At 27.8% G+C, this 22,971-nt stretch overlaps 1 protein-coding gene across 3 annotated transcripts in view; it reads left to right on the top strand.

Moving 5' to 3' along the window:
- The first annotated feature begins 743 nt into the window (after window positions 1–743).
- Window positions 744–22,971, top strand: part of LOC114130965 (nuclear receptor subfamily 4 group A member 2-like) — a 73,197-nt gene continuing 50,969 nt past the window's right edge. The window contains exon 1 of one of the 3 annotated variants that reach the window (XM_050205131.1): window positions 744–1,035. The gene's annotated coding sequence lies outside the window, so the exon portion shown is untranslated. Of the gene's footprint in view, window positions 1,036–1,315; window positions 1,974–22,971 lie in introns of those variants that run through there. The other 2 variants (XM_050205132.1, XM_050205130.1) reach the window with 2 other exon arrangements.

The raw sequence follows: 22,971 nt of genomic DNA, 5'->3' as shown, positions 1-22,971 counted from the left end.
ACTGCCGGGTAATATAATAAACGCGTATACGGTTAAACTCGAAAGTGAACTTAGACGTTATTATTGCAGGTATATATATACCGTTGTGATTACGACGATACGCGCAGACACGTATTATATATATATATATATATATATTATTAAACAGTAAATGCTGTGGCGGAATCATTATCGATAACAAAATGATTGTAGGTAACTATATATAGTAATAATATATACTTTATAGGTGCTCGGCTAGTCGCGGTTTTTTCGAACGATCGTCGGCTCCCCCGCTGCCGATAACGGCGGCGCGTCTCGCGATTTCGTGCACGCGAAAAAACCTACCCCACTCAACGTGATTAAACCCTCCGCGACTCGACGACCCCGTCGGACGTGGGGGGGCATCGATGGCGTCGTCGATGACGTGCCGTCGGACCGTTACTACGGGCCGGAATATCATATAATATTATATATTTATTATTATCGTCGTCGTCGTCGTCGTCGTCGTCGTACGACGACCGAGCCGCAGTCTCGGCTATGACGTAAAGTCGGGTCCGATCGATATACCCCCCCGGCAAACGGTGACGTCACGGACGCTCGCGACGTCGTCTCGCCGCGGTGACGTACACACGCGGACAGACACCACGCGCCCGCCGTAATCGTCGCGGTACTACGACGCACCTCTACCGCGGTATAGTACGCGCGGTACCGTATTATTATTATTATTATTATTTTAATAGTAATAGTAATAATATTATAGTGTCCCGTCAACGTTCCGCATGGCAACACGTCTCGCGCTCCGACCGTCGTCGTCTCAGTCACCGTCGTCGTCGTCGTCGTCGCGGTACAGCGCGTAACAAACCGGCCCCGCGAAGAACGACGACGCCGCCGCCGCCTCCGAGTCTCCTCCGCGGGAGCAGCCACAGACGACGGGCGCGCGAGTCCCGCAGGGGACGACAGTCGTTCGGCGTCTACCGGTCGGCGCCGACGCCGCCACCACGACAACGTCGAGACGTCGAGACGTTTGCTGCTGAGCGACCAGAAAGAGAGAGAGAGGTGAGTAACGACGGACGAGTCGTTATATAATATTATTGTAATGATAATAATAATATTGTAATGACTATATATTGTAATAATAAACGCCAAAGCTCTCGCGCGCTCAACCCTTTCCTGCAGAACCTCCCCCCCGCGAAAACAAAAAAAAAAAAATTTCCGATAGGGTCGAGCTTACGATAACCGACGGGTTAGGTCTCGCATATTATAATATTGTGTTTATTTTAATAACAAATGCATTATAATAATATACCTGTCGCCGCCGTGTCGTCCCCTACCCCGCGCGTTCGACGCGATCGCGGTTGGTGGGGAGCGGGGAGGGGCGATTTTTTTCGCACCGCGCGAATCCGTATCGCATCGCCGTCGCCGTCGCCGCCGCCGCCGCCACTGCGCGCAACAATTTTCACTTCAGTCCGCCGTGTGTTGGTCCGTATCACGTGTCCCCCGATCCCGGATTTCGTCGTCGTCGTCTTCGTCGCGGTTTTTTTTTTTTTTTTATCGTTTGCGACGTACACGCGTATCTGTCGCCCGCTCGGAGGTATTCCAGAGGTTCGCGTTCGACTACGATTTTCGCGTCGGAAATTTTTTTTTTTTATTTTTTTTTTCCGTTTTCCCGCGCTTTTCCGCCTAGTTTTTTAAATTTTACTCGTTTCCGACGCGCGTACAACAGTATTAACGACACGCGTATAAAAATAAAAAAAAATATATATTTTTTATACTTATAATCATAATAATATATTACATCGTATAAATAGACTCAACACACCGCAGTACGTACCTATTTGTATTTTGTTTTTGATTTGGTTTGTGTATGAGTGTGTGATGAGAGAGAGTGTGTGTGTGCGCGCGCGTGCTTAGTGTTTGTTATTTTTGGTTTTTTTTACATTTATTCAACATTTATTTTTTGCACGAAACCATTTATCTCGAACATTATAATGAAGGTATTTATGATGAATTGATATTATTTTTTATTTATTTATCCTTATTATTAATATTATAATCACTGTGGGCTGAATTTTTTTTTTATTTTTTATTAATCAATGACTTTTATGTTGTGTGAGCTGCCTTTATATTATTACCTACGCAATTGCTATGTTACATACTATTTAGCCAGCTGCTACTGCGGTAAATGTGGATAAGTTAATAAGTTGAAATGCATTTTTTTGAAAAATATTTTTTTCTTCTTCAATACAAATTTTACTTAACGAAAGTATTTCAACTATTCGTAAATTATTTATATTAACCTTTTAACAAGAAGAAAATATCACGATTTTATCGAATTACTAATATTTACTTAATTAATTTTTACGTTTATTATTATTTATTTTATATGTTTGTAAAAATATTGCAATGATTTTAATTTATTCAAAATCGTTGAGTCTTATAGATGTATATCATATGTAATGTGAACCGTGTGGGTAGATTAAATTGAAGTACAGAGAGAAAACGTTCTTAATTTTTGGCAAAAATTGATAAAACGTAAAATGAAATTCTTTTGACCAGATGTTTATTTTGAATTGTTAAAAAAGCAGATAATCCTGTTTTCTGTTAGTTTTATGTAAACCGGTTAAGATGAGCTTGACTATGGTGTATATTTCAAAATCTTTATCTCTCTACAATTCAAATTTTATAGAGATCTATCTTGAACTGTACCAAATACATTTCGTGACCCTATAAAGTACACTCATTAGTAAGATGAAAATATTTTCGATAATTTTAACATTAATTTATTCAAAAGCTGATAATTTAACTACTCAGTGTATTATGTTCACATTATAATATATGATTTAGGATAATATTATCGTGTATCGTGTACATATTTGAATTTTTAATTTTATCTCTGATATTTAGAAGAAAGATTATCTAAAATACGTATACCTATTTACTCGAGCATAGAACAATGCCGATATTTAAATCAGTTTTAATTTTAATTTACTAAATATAATATTTTAAACGAAGTGTAATTGTTTTATTAGTAAATATTTTAAATAGTTCAGTTTAAATTATAATTTAATTAATTGAAGTAAACCATATGAGAGATCAATAATATAGGTACTTATTTTATACAAAAAAAAAAAAATATATATATATATATATATAATATATAATATAATATATACACAATACACCTATCTAAGAAAATATAATAATCAATGCATATAAATAGTAAATTTAAATAAATGTATTTTAATTTATGTACGTATGATATTTTTAAAATAAAAATTTTATCGTGAAATTTGTATAAAAATTATAGATAACAAACAATAATAATTTTTATTTTATTTATAATAAATCGAAACTGTAATTTAACTATATGTGTGATAAAAATAATTAGTTTTTTTTTATAAATATATAATGACAAAATATTTTTAATTTATGTATTATTGCATTTTGTTAATTCAACTTTTAAAATATTTTTTTTTAATTCACATTCTTATAGGTATAAAAATTATATTAAGGTATAATAGGTATATAATAAAGTATACTATATTGTAGGCAATATGTTTAATCATCATTAATACACACTTATATATTGTTTCATATTTGAAATTACAAAAAAAAAAAAACATTTTGTTTAACTGATTTAAATAAAGATGTTATTATGAAATAGATGAAATAATACATAAATTATTTACGTGGGTAATTGGGAAACATGATACCTACTAATAAGTATTATAAATGATTATTTTCAGTTTATTATTATTATTTTTTTTTAAGTATTAGAAATTATATATTTAATCAACCAAATCATAGAAATGTATTTTTTCGATTTTAGTTTTGACATATCTGTAAAATAAATTATATTGTAGTTTACACACTTTTTAATCTAAAATTTACAATTAAAACATTAATTAAATACACTATCAATATTAAAACCTTTATAACTATATGCAGTAATCACGTAAATTATTTAAAATTAAAATACGAAAGTTATTTTCATAGTTATTGCAGTATTTGCCATTCATATTAGGTTAGGTCAGTTTTTAAACAAATTGTTCTTTTTTTGTGTGTGCAATAAACTATAACAACGAAGGTCTTCGTGTGACACAACGTAATTTATGTTCGTAAACTATTCTATATGGTGTATGATAAATGTTTTTCAATTCATAACGATGCACAAAACGTAATAATGCAATATGTTTTGAATTCATCGTTTTTAACATTACGACGGTCGATTCCAAATGCACAGAGAATATTGTTTTAACTTTAATAGTAGGTACAATGTATAGTAATATTCTAATAAATTAAATGTAATATTACAGGAATGAGATTTTGATTTTATGCGATTAATAAGAGTTAAGTTTTAGATATAAATAATTTAATTATGATGAAACATCGTATTAATTATGGTATACAACATTATTTTAATTACACATCTAAGATTTATATTATTTTATTAAATTATTAAATATGATTTTATCACCTCGTTTTGTATAATTGTATACAAAATATTTTCATATGAAACAATTTATGTAATAGAATTCATAACAATATTTTATTAATTTGTGTAGAACTATTAAAACTCCACTGCACATATGCGCCTATAAAAAGTAAGAACATTACGATTTACAATATTATAGTTTGTAAAATGTTATTACAAAACACGTATAAAGTTATAAAAGAGGTTTCTTTTTTTGTTTTCAACATGATTAACTGCCAATTGCCATAAATTTGACTATATAAAACTCCGGGAATTAAAATAAGATTCCAGTTTGCCCACGTGAAATTGCACAAAAAATTATTTATGCCCAATTTCTAGTAGTCTTGCGAGTATAATAATTCAGTGACCACAGATATATTTCAGAATTTAGACACACATTTATATATTATATTAATTCATCCATTGTTGCATCCTACACATTGCACTGATTTAAAAAAGATACAGGTGTGCGTATACATTAGCTAATTCAGTAGAAACATTTGTTCGTTATATTTTGTATATTAACAATACGTTTAAAATATATATATTTAAACATTGCCTCTTCTTCAGTCATTGAGCCTGTTTACATAATACATTAAATTGCACAAATAAACGAGTATGAGTAATATACCTAGTTATTATATTATTACAAAGTTATTATAACATTAAAAATTATGTTTTTATTGAATTTCTCAGGTATGTTTTGAAATCCACTTGTAATATGTAAATACCAACTCAATCGATACTTGGATTTTTAGGGGATTTTGGTGCGAGAAATTCTAGTGATAGTGTACATAATAATATGTTGATTCCAAATGTAAATATAACGATAAAAATTTGCATAATATATATTATTGTAGATTAGATAGTCAATAAATATTCGACGGCTGAAAACGCACTCGATTAACGATACGTAGGACGTAAGTATTGCCTGTTTACGAACACAATAATATTAATAAATATCAACAAAGTAGGAACCAATTCACGAGATGTTTTTTATAACAATGGACGAAAATAAAATATAATAAAGACGTAGTATCTCTTTCGTTTCTTCAAAAGAAATACATATTTAATACAAGTTTTATTTTATTTTTCCACAAAAGTGTACAACTACGTATGTAGCAAAAATATCCGTATAATAATATGTTATACAGAACATGTATTATAATGTTTGATCTATATACCTACTGAGTACTGGCCAAAACGAGTTTGTGATTTATTTATTTTCGTTTATTTTATAATACATGCGTAAGTATACAAAATGAAAGAAAATACGATACGTACAATAAAAATACGATGTTCTTACACATCAGCGGACTTAACTGAAACATGACATTGTATATTCAAATTCAAAAAAAAAAATTCAATAACAATAAAATATAATACCGATGTACACTACCGTGCGAGAAAAATATTATACTTTTTCATATCAAATATATTATTTTCTATACCAACTACGTATCATAACAAATCGACATACCTGAGTAAACCTTTTTTTTTACTGACCTTGCAGTCAAAATATTAATTATTAAGCATCGAAGAGTTTCCAAAATAACGGTATATTTTATTCTCAACGGTACCTAAACGTTTTGCAGTATGGTTCGAATGAAAAATTAATATGCGTGCATGCAAATTATTCGATTAAAATTGATTGAATAAAAAGTAGAATTCTTCCAAAAGTTAAAGTGACATTTATTAATAAAACAAAAATATATTGGCCATATCAATTGATGTTGGTGATATTTTATATTACTATGTGGTAAAAATAATATACTTGCACTGTTAAGTATAACACATATTAAATTTTCATATATTTATCATAACTGTAGTGTGCTTCCGCGATTTAATTCAGTGTTAATCATATGAACCTAATATTTTAATATTATAAAAAAACATATACACATTAGTCTATAGTATATTAAGTACATTTACTGGATTATTTATTAAATTATTGAACAAAGGATTAATTACGATTAATTTTTTTTTTCATTACATATTTTACATAGATGTACCTATTGGCTAACTGCAGTAAAAAATCGTATGGAATCAAATCATTTTTAATATTATTTATGAAATACACAGATTTAATCCAGCTCTTTGATTTTGTTCAGAAGCGTTTCACGTGTAATAAAAAATTACACAAACAACTGAACTATATGCAAAGTGCTGCTAGTATACACATTTTGAAAAAATTTCACTGGACGACTATTTTTATTAAATTTAGCAACCACAGTATTGTAACATTTTACAACTGTAGTTTGCAAGTACTAAAAATATGCGTATTTACATTTAAAAAAGTAGAGGTATGTATACTGTACAAAATTTTAAAAGCCGATGACAAAAATAAACACACGGTATTTCCGTAAAAACTTTGGTAGTTTTGTTTTTGTTACATCAAAAACTTTTTTCATGCTCGATCTCTAGCCTTTATGTATTTTACATAAGATGTACATATAATGGGCTTTATATATTATACAGGCATACAGTGTCTTCTGAGGCAAATGCGATATGCGACACATCTCTTACTATAATAGGTACATAGGTTTGGCGATTGTGTTTTTGAAATATTTCAGTCAACTCTCCAATGATAAAAATGATATGGACTCATAAAATTGTTTTGACAACTTGTACACACACATCGATGTATACACTATACGCAAAATAATTGTTTTCGTGCCTACCAATGTCGAGATTAAAATTAATAAACCTCAAACAATTGTAGTATATATATATTTGTTAGAAGAACGAATATTTGATAAATTCATTTTTCTACCCCCTGAATTATCCGGAGTTAAAAATGCCCAGTGTTCAGATATTTTTATATCCAAGAAAAATGTTTGGATTTATTGAAAAGGGAAATTCGGCTCGGTGAAAATATGCATATTCAACGAGGAGGGGTAAGACGATCAGACGTTAGCGGTAGTGAATACAGTTAATAACGCTCAGCATCTGTTACTATTTATCAATATACATAGAACTATAAAATTGCATAAGCAATTAGGTCCAATAACAAAAATGTTCGCTCCGATTTCCTTAAGACTGTCCGGCACGAACCTATAGTGGTGGGAGGGGGGTGGCTCATTAAAAATTTCGTTCCCGGGCCAAAATGTTGATGTTACGCCACCCCACCACTGCACGTATTAAACCATTGTCGCCTGCCTGAGTCGAGAGGGTCGGCTCGAGAATCGTCTATATATATATGTGTGTGTGTGTATGTGCATATGTGTATATTTGCATGTATGTGCGTGTATGCGTTTTTTAACAGTTGATGATTTGGATTACGACAACAACATTATAGATAGAGTGCAACGGCGTATACTTATTTTTAAATTCTTGTAGAGTATAGTTCATGAATCGTGGTGACAGAAGCTCGATCGTAGATAACTTGCATATGTTTTATAACTTATTACGATTGATGTGTTATATTTTTGTATCATAATAATATTAGATCTGTACGTCATTATTGACTACCTACCTTCCTACTGTGTTATTGTAACAGTCGAATATTTTTTTTAATAATATTTTATTATTATACCAAAAATATCAAAGCCGTTGTACTATGACATAGGTTTATATAGGTAACGCCATAATATCGTATTCGTATCTACCTGTAAACGAAAATCTTTTTCATTTTTTCGCTACCTATAACTTTTTGGATTTTGAGTTAAAAATGTTAACACCGACAGTATATATAAAAGCTTTTTTTATGTATAATACATATAATTTCTAATAATATATAGAACATACCCCAATATTGTACACGCACAATTTTTGATGTTCATAATATAACAACTGTAGTAATATACGTCAGTAGTTTTATTATTATTACATTCCAATAATTTAACTCCAATTTTGATTAGATGATTTCATGAATGTTTAGACGGGTTTAAGTCACGCGATTTTACTTTTTGAAACGCATTGAAGTTCCAAATATATTATATATAACTACGTTTGTAAATAATAAATCCAATATACCTATATCATATGCTTTAATATAAATACACCATAGTGAATTAATTACTAATGTTAAACAGAATACATTAACTGAAATCTCGACATCGTAGTGTTGAAACTAAAACTTCTTTAGTATCAGAATAATTATACTTTTGTGTTAAGTGAAAATTTGTATTTTGAATGATTGTTTAACAATTTTTAATTTTTTTTTTGACATTAAATTATATTGAATTTTAGTATATATATATACATATATAATATATATATGGTATAATGTTGTCCAATGATTAAGTTTGTTTTTAGCTTAAGGTTTAATCATCTTAAGAATCAGATATAAATTTATATTATATTTTGCAACATAAATTAGTATAATATGCAGAATATTTTTATAAGCTGTCTATTATTTTAGGTGAGTATGAATTAGGTATATACAACTTAATTTGTTAACTGTTATAAATTATAGTTAAATATTGATTTAATTTATTAAGTTTTCAGCCCACAGTAAAATTTAAATTTATATTAGTTTTTTAACCTGCAGAAATATTTTAAACTTGCATGCTATTAAAATATCGTATTTAGTAGTTAGTATTGTAAACGACATAAATTTAGTTCCGTAATAGTGTTATGAAATAATAATAAATATTCTTTTTTAGAAAGACAATATCTAAAAAAAAAACAATTTCCATTACCTATAGCTTGTTATTTCTTTGTTGATTTAAGTATAAGCTATGGTGAGTTATAATTTCAATGTTTCTAAATAATAGTTTCATTGTATTTCATGTATAAATCTGATTACCTTTTTGATTATTAGTGTGTTCACTGCTCATTATGCAAGGCTGGGCAAGTTAACTATTTTTTTTAACTCGTTAAGTTAAGTTAATATAGAAAATAGTAAGTTAAGTTTAAAGTTAAAAGTTAATTCTATTTTTTTTTTAACTTGCAAAAGTTACAAGTTAATTAGAAAATAAAAGTAACTTAACTTAGTTAAAAATAAGTTACTTTTTTTTTTAGTATAAAATTAATAATTATACCTGCCTACCTTTTTTTAAGCTAACAAATAACATATTAATGAAGAGGTTACCCCTATAAAATTTCCGTTTATAATTAACTTTATAGTTATATAATATTTTCTGTGAATATGCAATATTATGTCATATGATAATTATTTTTATAAATTATTGTCTAATAATTATTAATTAATATATTTAAAATTTCAGATTTTTTTTTTTTTATAAAATTAATTTGTACAAAATTGAATTTCTTTTAAATCTGTGGTTTAGGAAAAAAATTAACTTACCGTACCAATAAAATTAATTAACTCGCTAGTTACTGAATAACTTCGGAAAAAATGTAACTCGTTAAGTTAGAAGTTACTTCTAAAAAAAAAAGTAACTCGTTAATTAACTTAGTTAAAAGTAACTTAACTTTTTAACTTAACTTTAACTTATTAACTCGTTAATGCCCAGCCTTGTCATTATGTGACCATTAGTTTTATTGTGTAAACGTAGGCTGTTATAAAATAAAATTAAACAAATACTCATTAGAATTATAACAATATTAAATGTGCAGAGCATATTATTAAAAAAAATATTAGCAAAACATTATTTATTAAGTGAATATTACGTCTTTATGCGTTTTGTTGAGCCTTTAAAGTTTAAATAATTGTTGTATGTTTTTATAATATACGAGTATGTATTATTTTTTTATTGTACACCGTTAATCTGAAAAAAATATCAAAATTATTTCAATAATAAAAATAAATAAATAAAATCAACTTTAACTATATAATTAATAATATATTCTATTACCAAATAGTACTACTATTCGTGATCTTGGAATTACATTCCAATATGACCTCTTATTTTCCACTCCCGTTAACCAAATCTGTTTAAAAGTTATAAAACTCTAAGATTCAAGATTTAATTATAACTACTTCATCTTTTACTGATATTTATTGTTTAAATACCCTATACTGTTCTCTGGTCAGTTCAATATTGGAATACCGGTCTATCGTATGATATTCATTCTAAAAAAATTGAAAAGGTACAAGGAGATTTGTTTGCCTCATAGCTTTTAAAAAAATATCAAATAATAAAAGCTACTACAATATAAATTATATTCTAAATATCCTTAATTTATTATATACTTGTAGTAAAAAAGCTGACACATCCTTCCTCTCTAAATTAAATAGTGGTAAAATTACTTGTTCTTCTCTTTGAAAACGTATTTCTTTCACTGTTCCTCAATATTACTAACGAAAATGTCCTACGTTTTATACCAAACATCACCATACTAATTATGAGTATAATACAATCTTTTAATAACATTTTGAGGGTTGAAAATGAATTCGCACTTGACTTCTTTTATTTGTAAATATTTGCTGTTTATTTTGAATTTACCAACTTCGTAATTATTCTTATATCTAATTTAAATTTTTATTGTATATCTAATCTAATTATTATATTTAATGCTGATAATATAGTATATTATGTTATATGTAATTGTACTTATTAATTATTATGTTATTATTTTGATGTATACTATTCTGTATATGAACCAAAAAAATAAGAATATATTAACGGCTATGTAGTAATATCAAAAAAAAAAAAAAAATTACGTTATGATATTGTAACTAAATTTATGTTTTTATAATTAAACTTAACGTGAAATAATATTATTAATAAAAATCTTAATATTGTATTAGGATTATGTAATCTTTATTAAATGTTCTACTCAAATAATGGGATTTATTTTGGTTGGATGAGAGAGATGAGGTAGCGTTACAATTATTGATAGTAAAATGACACGTGCCTGATTATTATTTTCAAGGTCTAATAGATTTAATAGATTAGGAGTGTACAAATAAATTATTATAGGGAAGAATATTGAAATACTCACCACGGGATAGGCCAACGAAAGCCCTCCATATTATGTCACAATATTTCAACGGTGAAATATAATTCATAGACGACAAGAGTTACTTATCTAAAAGTTTAGTATAACAAATAACTTGTCTGGTATACTAACATAATCAAAAATGTACCCTCGCGGCACAAACATTACAATATCTGAAGCTCTATGAGTTTTGAAAACTAAATGAACACAACCCACTAGTAAAATCAACGTTATAAGGTCAAATTATTACCAACATAGATTAAATAAAATCAGAAAGGATTATTGTAGTCACTTGCAGGGATAAACGATATTTGAAGTACTACGTGTAAAATTGTATCTTGTATTTATTATTTACTATTTTTAATAACTAGATGCTAAATATTTTTAATTTTAGACTCTTAGCGTAACGATAAATTATATGACATGTGTTGAATTTGCAATAAAAAAGTTTGTTTTTATTCTTTTAACCTAATCTTGGGATCCAGTTATTCCTTCAGAGAGGAAAGAGAGTAGAATGTAAAAATTCCAATAATTATCTTAACAATCAGGAAAATTTTTATAAACGTTATAGAAAATCGAAATATTTACACAACACTAATTTCAAGCAAATTTCTTTAATAATTATTATTTTATTAGTTCCTATTAAAATGTTTATACCAACTATTTTTATAATAGTATTTTTTATGCATGTTATACTTTCAAAAATACTTTGATTCTGGTTAAGATATTTATAAACATTTTAAATTTCATATTTTTAAAACTAATTAAAATTGATGAAAATGTTACGTACGACTTAACATTGGAAAATTTAATGATAATATTTCTTTTCAGAACAATAAAAAAAAACATTGAGCTTAAATCCATGTTAATTTTTTATAAGTTCAAATTTTAACAATATTTTTTGGTCAATCTTAAAAGTATTTTTTCCATCGGTTGGAGAGACATTATATTAAATTACGATTACTATTAAATTTATTGAATGTGTGAATAGACTTCAATGTACAAATATAATATAAATAATAACTTAGTGCAAAATATGAATTTACACGTAATTAATTTTGAGACGTTTAAATAAGAAATCTATAGATAGTTCCCATTGGCTATTAAAACTTAAGTAGCTGCGTGATGTATATTATAATACCAAAAATTGAATTCAGGATATGCAAAGATTCTATTTTAGTCTTTCTCAAAAAAAAAATGTTTGTTTTTTCAAGTACCTATAACTATTTTGTTATTGACAATATTAGTCCATAGAAAATACAACCAATTATCTACAGTGTTATCCTTATTTAATATAATATATTATAGGTGAATTATATTTATTTTTCTGTTCTTAATTCACTCAGATACGTTTAATAGTTCATAACTTTCTACTAAATTGAAGGAAATTGGATATATTATGTTGATAAGAAAAATGCGTTGTGAAATTTCTACGTATCTAAATAAAATAAATTATGAAATAATTACTTTTCATATATAAGTACAAAACATAAGTTTAAGTTCCAAAATAGTTTTTGGATTATTATCATTCTATATACCTACTTAATATGTTGTGCCCTTGCAGCTGGATCTTCTGGACCACTTCACATGTCAAACTTATACTAAGTTTTTTGTAAATTAGTAGTGTTTATTATGTAAATTAAAAGCACAAAATAAATATCGTTAAAAAATAAAAGCTTGTATAACTAAACAATATATAAAATATTGTATGAAATTGTTGTTCACTTAAATTGCAGCAACCTGCAGCCACGGTTGTTTAATGTTTATTGATACAGATTTAACACCACATCTCATCATAAAAGACTTTCAAATAAATTTACCTAGGTAATTACTATATGAAATATAAGTAAAAATAAGTATAAATATAAGTGGCCTATCTATATTATATTAACATTTAGAAATAGCTGAATACGTGTTTTTATAATGTTATTAACGCTAATAGTTTTGATATTACTGCATATACAGTGCTATACACAGCATTTTTCCAATAGTTATAATTAACATCACCTTACCAAAAGCCTATGGGCTATGGCTAATCAATAATCAATATAATATTTTAAATCATGTCTGTAGCCAGAAAACATTTCTTTTATATTTTCATATCGTATTTCGTATATAGTATTAGTAAATAAAAACGCGAAAAAAACCCGATGAGAGGTAAGATTGCTAAAATACGATCTGGTGGTGCATAAGTATTCGACGAGTGCATGCAAATGCGCTGCGCGTACTTGTGTTAACTGCACGCAGGCTACAAGCGCATTACCACGGGCAACGTTTTTGCGTTCATTGACTTTTGACGGAAAACAGACTAGAGTGGAGAAGAGAAGAGAAAGAAAAGAATATAAATAAAAAAAATAAATAAATAAATCGTTGCGTCGTCGTTTGGCATACGTCGATGGCGACGGTGCAGATGCGCCGACAAACACCTCATGTTCAAATCGTCGTCATATGCTCTATAGTGGAAAAAAAAAGGCAAAAGAAAGAAAAGAAAAGGAAAGACAGGAGAAAAAATCCACCGATAAAAAAGCGACGGATAGAGGGGAGGATTGGCGGATAAAGACGAAAATAAAAGAATGATTGCGTGCGATCGAGAATCGACGTTAAATCGGTACCGATCTATTTTGGTCTGACTTGACGCGCGCGCTCCCCGATGCACCGCGCCCTGCTGCACCACGCTGCAGATAAATGCATTATTGCACTGTGACTGTATAGGCTGTGCACCGGCACCAGCCGCCGCGCGATCAGTCGGTTATCGCAAAACCCATGTAGTTATATTGTTAAGAGTTACGACTTGGGGGTCGAGGTAGCATATATATTATATAAGTGGTTATTATATTTATAATGTTACATAAGTGTACCTACATAATATGTATACATTATTTTATATAGTTACTCATAAGTTACTACAATATAAATGTGTTTGTAGACTTAAAATATACTAACGTACTTAATTACCAAATATTAGGTTTAAAAAAAATTATAATTATGTATTTTCTATTACTATTTTACTATATTTCTACACGATACTAGCCAATAGCAAACGATAATAGATAATCGTGGATATTACATGACACAAGTATACTTCTGTATTTTTACTGTACAGGAATTTAATTCTTAACACAGTTTTAGTTAAAAACGACTGTAACGTGGTCTAGGGAACTTTATTACTATATTAATTCAATAAGGCTGTAGCCAGGGGGGTTTAGGGTTCAGACCCCCTAATTATTTTTAGAAATAAGATTAAATAGTTAAAATTTAAATAATATTTTTATAATTACATATTTTATTACATAATATAACAAATTTATACTCTAACCCCCCCCCCCCCCCCCCCCCCCAAAAAAAAAAAAAAAAGAAGTATATTTTTCTGGCTATGGCTATGTATTAATTAGTTAGGGAACGATTTCTATTCTTTATGGATACATTTTTCATAGCTAAGGGATTGAGCATACCTGTGAAAGAGGTTTTGTATTAAGAAAAATACACGTTTGGCTTATAAAATATCTAGAATAATTATTGACATGTTTAAAATAGTATTTTATTTCGCAAAAATGGGGCTGTTTATAATTGTATATCTATTAGAGTTCACTGGTATTTTATTATTAATTTATTTTATTTTATTTTTTTATTTTTTTTTTTTATTTTTCACTGGTGAATGTCGAACTAACTGCTGTGTGTGTGCCAATTTATTAATAAATAATAACTTGGACGGAATCGAAAAGTATCGAGTGTGTATTTCTGAGTAATATAACGTGTAGGACTCAGATATAATATACAATAAACTATGTAGGTACTATAGGACCGATTCGAGCGTTAAGACAAAATAGGTAAATACTATAGGTAGTACTAGGTAAATAAATAATATGTAGTCGTCAAAATTACATTTTCCTCCCTATGTCTTTGAATTCTTTCTCGACCTGCAAATTAATTTTTTCCTATTATACGAAACAAAATATTAAGTATAACTATTATAATTTTCTTGCTCAATATAGATATATCAACACGGGAAAATACTCTGATAACATAAGTATTGGTATTTACTATTCGCAAATCGACAAGAGTATGTTGGACAAGGCTACGAAAGACTTATGATTTTATTTAAAATGTTATCACTCAATATGATATATACCTTAGAATAATATTTCTGGTAAAATTCGTGTCCTTGGTTGAAATTTTATTGTACGATTATCTATAATATAATGCGTACGGAAAGTTGACTACACGATACAAGAACATCCGTAATATTTTCTACATGAGTATGTGCGGATAAAACTTGTTCGTAGGTATATAAAGTAATATAATAATATTATGTTAATATACCTTTATTATAATATAATATGTAGGTATTGTACGTGTTAGTAAGCTTAAAAAAATTTATTGATTTATTTTTACGCACACATACGCCGTCGTATCGATAAATATTATAACTTGCCAGAGCGACGAACCAAGGAATGTAATTTCGATGTTGATGCTATAAATATTAACTATTTACGTATAAAATGAAATTTAAAATATTCCATAAAAACAATTTAAAAAATATAATTTTTTTCTGTATTGATGAAAAGCCAAGTATCATTGTTTTTAATTTATATATTTTTAAAAAATTGACACTGTTTATGATTTAGAATCCATATTGCAATAACATGAGACATAATTGTGTTTTATTCTTAAATAATATTAAATTTTTTTTTTACAAAAAATAAAAAAATAGTATTTCTTAATTTAAAAATTTAGCTGACTTAATGAGTAATTGTCAAAACCACTACAGTAATAAGAAACAATATAGTACCTATATACTAAAATATTATATTATAAAGAATGATTGCCATTTTTCAATGATTCTACTTGATCTAATTATATCATAAACCGGTATTTTTAATAAAAAATTCAAATATCAGATATTTGTTTGTTAGCATAACATTGTAATGGTTTAATTTATATTGGGTAACTTACCAGTAGTTTATATTTTACGTTTCATTAAACTAAAATAATTAGGTTCATAAAATCATAGTAATATGAATTCAAAAAGTTTTTTTTTATGTTTATTGAAATATTTCATGAAAGGTTTTATAATTTTATATTTTGTGGAACTTTCAGGTTTTTTCTTTGTATTATTGTAAATTATAATTAACAGCTAGGTATAGTAATCGGAGAGAGAAAAGAGTGTATTTTTTTTTTTTTTGTTATGGTCATTATTTATCTACAGTTGTGTAAACACTTCATACTTGTCTTATAAATCGATTTTCTAGTGAGGATATCACGAGTACGCAGAAAATAACAACATTTAAAACTGATAAAGAGTATTTGATCAATCGGACAAGTGTACTAAATTTTAATCAAATTGAATGAATTCTATAATCTGTGAATACGTCGATAATTTATCTGTCACGAATATGTTATACAGATACTCATTAAAACACATAGGTACATAGATTGATATTATTACATTATCTGTAAAGTAGGTATGTAATTAATAACGATACTGTGTGTAGATAAAAATATATACAATATACAGTCAGTAGTTACCTTACTTTTTAAGATATTATTATGATTTTAGATTTATAAAATACAATTTTAAGTACTTATTAGGTTAGGTGAGCATGGACATTTTCGGCGATAATGACAAATTACATGCATAAAAATTATTTTGAATATAAAAATAATATATAGCTTATAGTCAACTATTTATAGATATAAAATAATATTGATAACATAACATTACATACTAAATTATACACTTATTATAGTATCAAAACTTGTAGAACGAACATCAGTCCAATTACTCCAATTTATATGGGTAGGGGATAAATTAGATACAGTTAATATTAGAGATACAATTCAGAATATATAAGTAAACAAGTCAAAATATTGTCGATAAAATGTTTATTTTATTGATTGGATACAAGTGTTTAGAAATCAAAAAATAAGAAAACTTATTTTAATCTAACATACTCGACCATAATATTTATAATATCTATGTACTATTATTATACTATTTTTATAGTCGCCAATGTCGTTAAAGTTGAATTTTATAAATTTAATGTAAAATACTTATTAAACTAACTTAATATTTTATCATGCCTTCATCATTTTTACTAAAAATAATTTTCACTATATAACACGTATTTATACTTAATCGCCGAAACTGCAGCGCCGAAAAGTAATACCCTAGGTTAGGTAAACACTATGATTAATATCTCGGACTACAGTCTGTAAATGTGTTTCTTCTCTCCTACTTTTTATAGATAGACACATTCCACCATGGCTTTTTTGCCATAGTTATACACTTAATATAGCCAATTGATAATTTATAATATGGTACTCCTAAAAAATCACTTCTTAGACTAAACGACTTTGAAGTTCCCAGTCTACGAAAATAACATAATATAGATCGTTTTTTATATAAATAAGTGGATATGTGAAAATCTAGACATATTGGTAGATGTCTTTGATCTTCAATCTAAAACCACTTCTAAATAATGATTTTCGATACTCGCGGCTTATGATACGAAATAATAATTTTAACTTGATTCAAATTGTAAAATTGAAATTATAAAGGTCATCATTAAAGAAAAATATGAAAACAAAAAGAGTTGTAAATACTCAGACGAAATTTTAAATATGTATTCTTATAACAATTATTTTAAATGATTTATTTGTCAACCGAATGTACCGAGCTATATTGATTGTAGTTTAAATCACTCATGCCGAGTCGCATAAACGTGGACAATCACTAAACATTTAATGAATAAATGGCTCATGAATGGTCCTTTATATTCTAATGATTTATCAGTTCTTTTTATTAAACTCGACATCGGTATAATTAATATATTATATTATGCTAAAAAAAAAAAAAAAATATACGCATGTCGTTTGTGCAAAATTTTACGTTATTTTTTTTATCTTTTTTTTTTTTTTACAGTGATTTATTAAAAAAATATGTCATCATTTCCTTTTCTTCGTTCAGTTCCGCCCAAAAGTACACATAATACAATGAAATCATATATTTAGCATAACTCATACATCTCATACATAAACTTAATATTGACGTTACAGAATGCAAATAATTTCAGTTGCTGTATACTTGTAAAATATAATTGCATTTTCAATCATTCCCTTTTGACCACATATGGTAGAGATATTATAATAATGAAATAGTCGTTAACGATACATTCTTGTATTTATCGACGTGTACACTAGCTACCATTATATACTTAACCCGATTAACAATGATGCTTAAAATATTTTATTGATACACGTGTAATTGAGTTTTATTATGCTTTACAATAATAATAAAGATAAATTACACAGAGCGACGCGTTGTTGGTTAAAATATGTAAAATTATCAATATAAATAATATAATAAATATGTTTGTTTGAATGAGATATAAAGAAAAATAAAGAATACACGTATTCTTATTATACATTATACTTTTGCAACCACAGCATTTCGTCTCGAATGATTATGATTTACGAGATCGTTTTTAATAGACCTACATTATTCACAATTTGAACGTTTATAGATTAGCAGTCTCCATATTTCACATATTACTATTAACAATATATCTGTTTCATTTCATAGCAAATGAAGTGATCGTTTTCGGATTAACCAAGCAACGCATTCCTGGGCCACATAAATCCTAGAACTTCTGTAACTTTTTTGAACTGTCACAGATCATGTGCCTATTATAATGTATCGTTATATTATTATTTATAGGCTCGCGTACTATGAGGTTCACATTCTTAACAATTGGTCACAAAAACAAAATTAATTGTCCACAAGAGTGTCAGTAAAATTGTTTCTATGGTTGAATATCTAGTGAAGGGAATGGTGGGAGTTACAATGCATATACTGGCCATTTCAAAGCATTGCCGGATCAGCTAGTATAATATATGTACCTATGTATATAAATTTCCGTATTGTGTGTATAATTTACTATAAATTTATTAAAATATCGAAGATATTATTATATTTATTTTAATTACACGTTTTTCTTTACTATTATTTACATTAAATTATTATTTATTAAACATTGATTTTATTTAATAAAAAAAAAAAAAATTAATATTTACAAATCATTGGTAAATCAAAGTTTCAAAGTTCGTGGAAAAATCATGATCCATTCCACCTCCGCCCCATCTTGCGGGTGCTTTAGATTATCCAATTTCGTTTAATGGTTGAATTTTCGTTAATTGTTTTTATCGAGCTAGTTAAATAAGTTCAACAATGTTAATGACTGGTGATTATAGTTTATACTTCATAGTATAAACATATAAAATTATAATATTACAAAATATATTATAAACTTTATACCATTACTTATTATAGTAGGTAATAACACAGCGGTAATAATGACAATTTTTTTGATTTGCTTGAATTAATTATTGAACACCTCAATTTTTTAAGAAACACAAAAGCAAAACTTTATAATAATTAATTTTATGACTTATGAATTTTTCATTAGGTAAAAATAAAATTTTTCCTTAATCTTTACCGACTATCACTCATTATACTCGTAACACGTAACAGTATCGCATAATAACTTGTTTTTATCATTTTTTAATCATATCCCACAAATTGGCGTTTTCAATTATCTTTATGTGCTGTTTGTATAATACATACTTAACTAGCGTTTTCACGATTTCTCAGAACAAATAATTTTCAAGTGCCTAGCTAATTTAAATTATTAAAGATAACTTGGGAAACTTTTTAATTCATAAAAAATTCATATTATTACGTCATATCTTATGATATTTATGGTCGCAATTTAGTGTTAATATTTATAAAAACGTTTCTAAGCACTACGGATAACCTGGCCCCTGTAATAAAGTACAATAAAAATTAAAAAACAACTATAGTTTCAAATTATTGTCCCTTAAATTTTATTATTATTATTATTATTATTTATTAATTTTATAGGTATATTATTATTTTTGATGTATTTATTCGTAATTTTCACTATACAGTGTACCTATCTATTTTTATAATAATATGTACATATAACTATTTAAAAATTAATCATTGTATTTATTTATGTTTTTTCGATTACTTTTCTTACACTTTTAGTTTTTCTCCAGATCAATTTATTCCCGCAGTCGTCTAGACACCGCACACACCTGCAACCCAATGTTTTTTTTTTTTTTGTCACACCTTTATCACGGAACAGTCAGGACATAACATAAAACCCATTAATATTGAAATTCCCGCGCTTAACTCCACCCTCCCAATACTCTAACATTCACCGTACATTTAGCATTGTTCCATTGCAGTCTTTATTATTTTATGATTTACGTTCAAATAATATTTACAATCGATCATTGTAACGTATTGTAAACGTTACTAAAACGTAATGCTTACTTTATAAAAATATTACTACAAATTCCTCTCAAATTTCAGTTATAAATAAAATATATATATATTTAATACCATACTTGTATACCTATTTTTATTGTATACATATATTATGTATAAAATATTTATAACGTTTATGATATATATATAATAAAAAAAATATGAACACGATGATTTAAAGACGATCCGTTGATTATATGCGTTTTTAACTGCGTAGCTACAAATTTTAGTCGCAGTTTTAGTCCATAAACAAAAAGTATTGAGAATAATTTTATTGCGTATTACCTGTTCAAAATTATTTCCGGTTAAATGAATCCGTTCATATAAATTTAAAACTTTTGCTTTAAACCATAGTGTAATATCACCGTATAAAATTAATTATTAAATATACGTATTTATGCAACTTATTTTAGTCAGATTTGAGTGTATATTGTATAATATGAAATAATATTACGTTAAACAACATCTCACGAATTTTAGAGTATAGAAGGCAACGATAAACTATTCTGCACTTATTCTTCCCAAATAAACACAACAGTACAATTTCAGAGTTTTAAAGATATTAATCGTTTGTAATTATTAATTAATAAAGGACGGTCGTATTAAAAGTCTTCTGAGGAATTTAAAAATTAGCGATTAATCATAGGAGCTAGAAAATCCGTTTTACAACTAGAAAAATTTAATTCAGTTGTCGATTTCAACAATAAACACTTCGAATTATCGCTATCTATGCATGCAATCGCGATGACCGCATGATAATATACAGTTATCGTGTTAACAAATGATATTTACGTAATTATACATAATAAATTGTTGTAAAAGTACCATGAAAATAGGCAGGACGAGTGTTGTAAATGTATAATAATGATATATAGGAGCCGTATCGCGTGCAGTGCAGTATAAGGTGCATGTGCATTTGCAGTGCATATATTATTTAATACATACAGAGTGATTAGCCAAATATAATAAGCACCTACTAAAATATAAGACTAAACATTACCATAAATTATTTTGTAAAACACTTGTTAAGTATCATAATACTTTGTACATACGTTTTAATAATACGATAACAATATTCTCGTTTGAATTTTAATTCGAATGCATATTTCGGTATTTTAATAATAATAAAAAAAAAAATTATCTGCTTAATATCTTACAGTAAAAAGATCGTTAAGCACTCATCGTTTAAAGAATAAAAAGATGTTTATTTCACCTTAGACGGTGTACAAAATACCATCTAAACGTTTTAAAATATGATCGTTAAATTCGCTTAAAAAATTCTAAAAATTCGAAAACGAATAAAATATGCGTCGTTAATAGGTAAAAAGAGGATGGGTATAATACTATAACACCTATACTCAACAAATCATCCTGTATACGTATATAATATACATAAAAACAATCTAACGTGTCGCTCGCCAATATCTATATTACCTATGCCTGCAAATAACCATCGTGTCGGACTAATGACTATTATTAAACGTGCGTCTGTATATTATAAAAAATACGTAATGCACAAAACCGGTAGGTAGGTTTAAGTGGAATAAGGTATACCTATATACAATATACATAATATATAAATATGTTACCTATATAATAGTATGGGCACAGTCTAGTCCGGATGAGCGGATGATGCTGTACGCGGACCACAATTATAATAAAGTGCACATAATATCATAATATAATCATTTTAATATCCGCTGTTTTATTATCTAAATATTGTTAAAAATAAGTACCTTGTTTCGATCGTTTCGGTATCGTGAAACACAATGACCACCGCTTATGCGCACAATCGCGCGCAGATATTATTATACCTATTATAATAGTGGTGCGTATATGCAAATACGATAGCATTTTACCATGCCAATGACGTTAAACGGCTATATTTATACTGCATCGTACAAGCGCAACGGCGTGTAACTGCCACCACTGGTATAGTTGTATATACGCGCGATTGTTACGATTTATTGTGTTTATTTATCTGTAAGTTCGTAATATTTTTTCCGTCACGAGTCATTCTAGTCATTTCTACATACATTGACGGATGTTAATTTTGTTTATCGGAATATAAAGATCCCATACCTGAAAACTATCACCATATATCTGAAAAAACATAAACAGTTGGATTCTATAAACCACGGAGTCAACACCAGATATACGTCTAGTAATTTTTCCTGGCCCACATAAACTAGCTGCCGAAAAATTCTCTTTTTTATGGGGACGCAGGTACTTGACTTAATGTCCAATGATATGGCTAATATGCCGCTATCCATTTTCCAAAAAAAAATTCCCACTGGCTCCGACATGAAAATGACGC

The sequence above is a fragment of the Aphis gossypii genome, chromosome X, assembly GCF_020184175.1.
Source record: "Aphis gossypii isolate Hap1 chromosome X, ASM2018417v2, whole genome shotgun sequence".
NCBI lineage: Eukaryota > Metazoa > Arthropoda > Insecta > Hemiptera > Aphididae > Aphis > Aphis gossypii.
The sequence above is the reverse complement of the archived record's forward strand: the minus strand, read 5'-3'. Positions and strand labels throughout refer to the sequence as shown.